Here is a 6,067-nt window from a genome sequence, read left to right on the forward strand (position 1 = left end):
AAACACAAAACAGGTGATAAAATATGCAATCACAGGCACGCTAAAACTACAATTTTAAACTGTAACAACTACAGGCAAAGACAATAAACATAGAAAGTGAAAATCGTAAGGAGACAGCACTAGTCTGTCTCCTTACCACTTCCTGGACTCTGCTCACTGCAATCTGGGGTACAGGTAGGCTGCAACTCGCAGGAAGGAGGAGAATGATTTGGGGTGCACCCAGAAAGGCCTTAAGGGGCCTGGGCAGGTGTAAGAGGAGGGCTCAGACTTGCCTGGTAGCTGAATAGCCAATGGTCTGCTGGCCTGGGGGTGGGGGCTGGGCAGCTGTTTCTCCTGTTCAGAATCTCATAGGAGACAGACCGGCTCAATCCTCACTCTGGACTTCAGCACCTCTAGATTTTAGTTGAAAGTGGGGGTTGTTAGGAGGTTCTCTGAGGATGACCGCAGGATATGATTGGTGGTATACGGTCTGATTCTGGATATTAGGTATTCTGGTCCTGTTGCCCTTGTGGCTTTGTAAATGAAGGTCAGGATTTCAAAGAGAATCCTCTTATGGACAGGCAGCCAGTGTAAACGTTCTGAGTGCTGCAGCTGAGGAGGAGCCTTTAGGCCATTTGAGTACCAGGCTCGCTGCAGCATTTTGGACAACCTGCAATCTTTTCAGGACCGTCTTTTATGTTCCTGCGTACAGACTATTACAGTAGTCCAGACGTGATAAATTTAGGGCTGCTGTGACCGTTTTACTAGCAGGTAGCGGGAGAAGGTCAAAAAACTTTCTTAAGAGTTTTTATCATTTGGAAACAAGTGCCAGCCACAGCAAGGGCTTGCTTATGGAAAGATAGTGTGGGATCAAATTTGATCCCCACATTTCTCACTGTATCCACTGTGTTCGGGTGGAGTTGAATTTGAGGGCCACCACTGGTTGGGCGCAAATAGGTTAGATTTTCCAAACAGCATGATTTCTCTCTTTGCGCTGTTGCATTTGAGATGATTCAGTTTCATCCAATCCGTCACTGCCATTAGGCAGTGGTGAAACTTCTCTTCAGCTGCTGTAGAGTTTTTTTCAAGAGTAAGAATCAGCTGTGTGTCGTCTGCATAAGCTGTTGCTTCCACATCAAATGTGGCAATCAAGGAGAGTAGTGGTGCCATATAGAGATTAAAATGGTTGGGTTCAGAGATGAACCCTGAGGGACCCCTGATGACAACCCTGTTTGCAGTTCCGCTCTTGCCAGCCTATCTCTCAAGATGTAATGAGAGACAGTATGGAACATGGCTGATAAATCCAACAGTACCAGTTCCTGATCTAGGGCAAACTTTAGTGTCTTAGTGGTCTGAAGTAGTACTGATTCTGTTAAATGACCAGGTCTGAAACACAATTGCTTAGGGTGGAGGATGTTGGCTTCTTGCAAAAAATCATTACGTTGTGTATCCACTAATTTCTCAGCTATTTTACTTAGACATGGCAATAGTGAAATAGGTCTAAGATTAGAGAGTGTGGTAGGGTCAGGGGTTTTCTTTTTTTGAAGGGGCTTCACAGCAGCGATGTTCCAATTTTCAGGAATTCTCCGTAGCCTAAAGGTGGAATTGATTATCTGGTTGATAATGGGATTCATGGTATCTACCAATGCATGTAAAATCTTTTGTGGGCAGGGGTCGAAGAGTAAACCCGACTTACAAGAGAGAATGGCTTGCCTAGATTGTTCCAAATTAATCTCCTTGAAACATGTGAGTTCGCTTTTTATTCCTGAGGTTTGGGGTTTGGTGGGCAGGGGAGTTATATCCATGAAATCTTTCTTTAGGTCAGTGATTTTGTTGTCAAAGAACTCAGCTATTTGATCACAGAGGCCCTGTGATGGATGAATTTTTTGTTCTAAACTTTTAGGGTTCGTGAACGATTTCACAATACTAAAAACGGTTTTCAGGTTATCTGCTCTATTTATTAAATTGGAATAGTATGTCTTCTTTTCTGCCCTAATTTGCTGGTGGTATGATCTAAGTGCCACTTTAAAGTAACCCAAATCTTCTAATTTATTGTTTTTCCTCCATAGTCTTTCCAGTTTTTTACATTGTCCTTGTAGATCTTTTAGACAGGGGGTAAACCAGGGGGCCGATTATTTGTTGGTAGTATTTTTCCTTGAAGGGGCTAGGGGTGCCAAAGTGTTGGCTAATGACATCATTCAGTCCTTAAAAAGATCATTGTCCGTTGAGGGGTTTCTTGTCAGGGTCAGTTTTCCTGCTTCTGCCATGCTCTCTAAATCGGGGTTAGAGAGCATGCTTTTCCACTTTTGTGCCCGTTCGAAACCCAATTGACTAGGGTTTTTTCTAGTTGGCCATTGTTGTAACTGAACTTGAAGGGAATTAGCGTATGGTCTGACCATGTTATGGTAACTGGGGGGTAGGAGATTAGGCTGGCGGCATTTGTGCATATCCCATTAAGGGTATGTCCTGCACAGTGTGTGGGTCCCTCTGTCTGTTGTTTTAGTCCCAGTGTATTTATGACTTTTGTAAACGTTTTAGTGTTGGGGATATCAGTTGTTTCAAGGTGTAAATTGAGGTCACCTAGGTTGTAAAATTAGAGTACCTAACTGCAAGGGAACTTACACTTTCTCCACGGTATCTAGGAAATTAAGAGCAGATAAATCATGGCCCCCGCAAACATTGTGCAACTGTCCAGTTTAAAATTAAAACAGAGGCTTTCAGCTTCCTTTAGTTCTGTAATGTTGGAAAGAGAACATTGCAAGTGGTCCTTGTATATTATTGCTATGCATCCTCCTCTTTCCCATATTTTATCTAATCTAGAAATGGTGTAACCGTGAGGAAGGGCTTGCACTACATCAGGAGTAGAGCATTCCAAGTTTTGGTCATATAGAGGCAGTCACAGTTCAATCTATCAGCATGTCGTGGATATGTAATGCATTTTTTGCTAAGGATCTAGCATTTATGAGATCACAGCGTACCTGTTTGCGGTGATTCTTTCACTTAGAAGGGGTGGAATGGGCAGAGCATCCAACTGCCATACTGGTCTCATTGTTGAATGTATGTTTGCATCTGAGACAGGTCATTGGGCCTTTAATGTTTTCCGTGTGAGGGAGAGCTTGACAAATATTGGCTGATAGGTTATGTGCCAGTAGCTCCTCTCTGGGAGTGGCAACTCAGGGAGAGACTGTGTTTTCTCTGCTGAAATGCAATGGGAGTGTTGCGGCAGACCGGAAAATGCAGTCTCGAGCATGAAAGACGACATTATCAATAATGTGCAAGAGGGGAGTTTGTGCGGAAACTGAAAAGCTAACAATTGCAGACAACTGATCCAGAAACGTGTGAGGGCCTAAAATATTAAAAGTGGTTAAAATGGATCAATATAGATAAAAACCCAGTTTAACATTAAAACAAGCAAGCAAGATTCAGAGTGTAGCTCTCTCCCAAGCTGACAAGGCTTAGTCCCATTTGGCATTAAAAGAAAACGTCAAAAAAATTAAAGCTAAATCGGGGTGTACCCTTACATTTTTATAGTCAAGACTTTTATTGATTTTATGGACTAAAGAACAGGGATAACAACGAGTACAAGGTACCAGAGCCCTCTAATGATACAGTAGCAGGCACTGAACAAAGAAAAGGTACTGTTTTAAACACCACGCAGGTTTGGTATGACCCTCCCACAAATCTTCTCATGTTTGCGGGGGCAGCCCTTGCTAATGTAGATAGAATCCTGCACCCTGGCCCACTAGTCCATTGCGGAGAGCCATTCGGCCAGTGTTAGCGGTTCCTGAGATGTCCAATATCAGGCAGTCATATTTGGAGATTTTGTGCCTATGCCAGGGTGCGCCCAGTCCGGGGGTCTCCCACCACCTCCAGTATGCCTGACAGTGTGACACAGGCAGAATAGTCCACTGGCCTCTCTAGTATTCTGGACAGTGGGAAAGATCAGAGATCAGAATCAGGCAATAAGCTGGCAGGACCACACCATTTGAAAAAAATCTCTGTAATCGCTGAGGTATCTGGGACACGACGGGGGCAGGCATAGCGCCAATTTTCCAGAGCCACTGGGGAGTAAAGTAGGAGATGTGCAAATATTTTATTTGAACTAGGTATAGGCGGGAGAGCATAGCCAGTTCAGAGAGGGCCATTTTGGTGTCTACAGTCATTGTCGTCCAAGGATCCAATCCAAACCTTGTATTTACCCCGGAAGGTGGCGAAGAAATCTGGAGTGTTGACAAGCATCGAGCTGTAGATGCATGAAATGCCACCCGGCCTAACAGAGAGAAAAAGACCCAGTATTCAAGCTGATTATATTCTGGCAGCTCCTGCATCTGCGATTGGTACACCATCAGCACATGGCGCAAGGGCAAGTATCTATAGAAGTGGGTCTTATGGAGCTCGAATTCCCTACTGAGGGTTTTAAAGGTCTTCATCTGCAATTTTCCCCAGATGTCCCCAAGCAGGATATAATGATGGCCCAGAAGGGATACCTCCAGGCAGAAAATGAGATAATCGCAGCCTCCAAACAGCCAGTCATTAATTATTGAATTTGTAAGGCCAAATAATACAAGCAGATGTCAGACATTCCCATCCCACCATCATAGGGGGATTGAACACATTTATGAAAGGCTATCCTTGGGACCTTATTGGCAGATAGGAAGGAGCTCACAGCTTTCAATACCAGGATTGAGGGACAAATAGGGGAAAGGTCTGCAGTGCATATAACAGTTTCAGCACGGGTATTCATTTTAAACTTCTGACTCAAACTAGGGTTTTAATAGGTAAGTTGGACCATTTCCCATATCCCCACTGATTTGATGTAGTAGAGGCAAGAGATTAAGGTTCCGAGTAAGTCCAGACTCCAGGGAAAAGAATACCCCAAGTACTGGAAGCTCAGTCTGCAAATTGGGAGACAGATCAGCCAGTCCATTACCTCTCAGCCCCCTTGCAATGGGACCAGAAGCGATGTAGGCCAGTTAATTGTAAAGCTTGTATGCTTCACCATAGAGATGAAACATCTGGAGGAGGGGGACCCAGTGAGGTGTGGTTGGCAGAGGATTACTAATATATCATTGGAACAGAGGGCAATGCGGTCCTCCGGGCAGTCCCTCCACTGAAAACTGCAAATTTGTGCATCGCACCCAAACTTCCAAGGGTTCAATCGCCAAGGCGAAGAGCAATGGTGAGAGGGTGGCATCTCTGAATAGTGCATCTGCCAACCTGAGGGGGAGGCAAGAGGTCAGGGCCTTTCCAGACCAGGATGTTTGGGAGATTGTAGGGACTCGGTTGGATTGATGGTATTTCCTCTGGTCCCCCTGCAGTGGTCGCCATCTGCATTGGAGGAGCCCAGTGATTCAGTGGCAGTCCCTCTTAGTGACTGATTACTGCGCCTGTGCGTACCCTCGTTGACTGTGCTGATTCTGGCCTTGGCAGGGCAGGGAGTGTTTGACTCCCAGAAAGAGAGCTAATCGGCATGTTCCAGCATAAAGCAGGCCAAAAGTTGTTCTGCTGGAAGCCAGTGGGAAATCCAGTCCTCCAAGAATTTTTCGGGAGACGAGCCTTCAATACCTTTGGGAAGCTAACAAATTGAAGATTGTTCCAGTGGGCTTGTTTTTTGACATACTCGATGCATTCCTACACAAGTTTGGAGGATGTACAAAAGGCGCAAGACGGTGGAATGAAGTTCATTAATGGTGACTGAGCTCCGAGATGCAACCTTTAAGATCAGACCACAACATTGTACAGATCTTGGTGCAAGACAGCAACATCGATCACCCACCTCTCTGATCTTAGCCTCAAGGGCTATCCGAGAAGACTGTATACCTTGCAGAATAGAGTTGGCGCCATCCACATCTAGAGGTGATGTTGTTGCTGTGGGGCCACCAGTAGATTTGGCTTATTGTTTAATCTAAAACATTGTAAAATGTTTTATAAATCACATACACATTTAGGGAAGTGTAACTTTAAACAGCAGCAGAAAATCCAACAAAGGAAAGAAAACCTGACATCTGGGCCTAACATGTATTGAGGAAATTGCTGAATTTAGGGGCTGAGATTTATCATTCAAACTGCAGTTCACATTTAATTATGA

This window comes from Lissotriton vulgaris, chromosome 7 (genome assembly GCF_964263255.1).
Source record: "Lissotriton vulgaris chromosome 7, aLisVul1.2, whole genome shotgun sequence".
Taxonomy (NCBI): Eukaryota; Metazoa; Chordata; class Amphibia; order Caudata; family Salamandridae; genus Lissotriton; species Lissotriton vulgaris.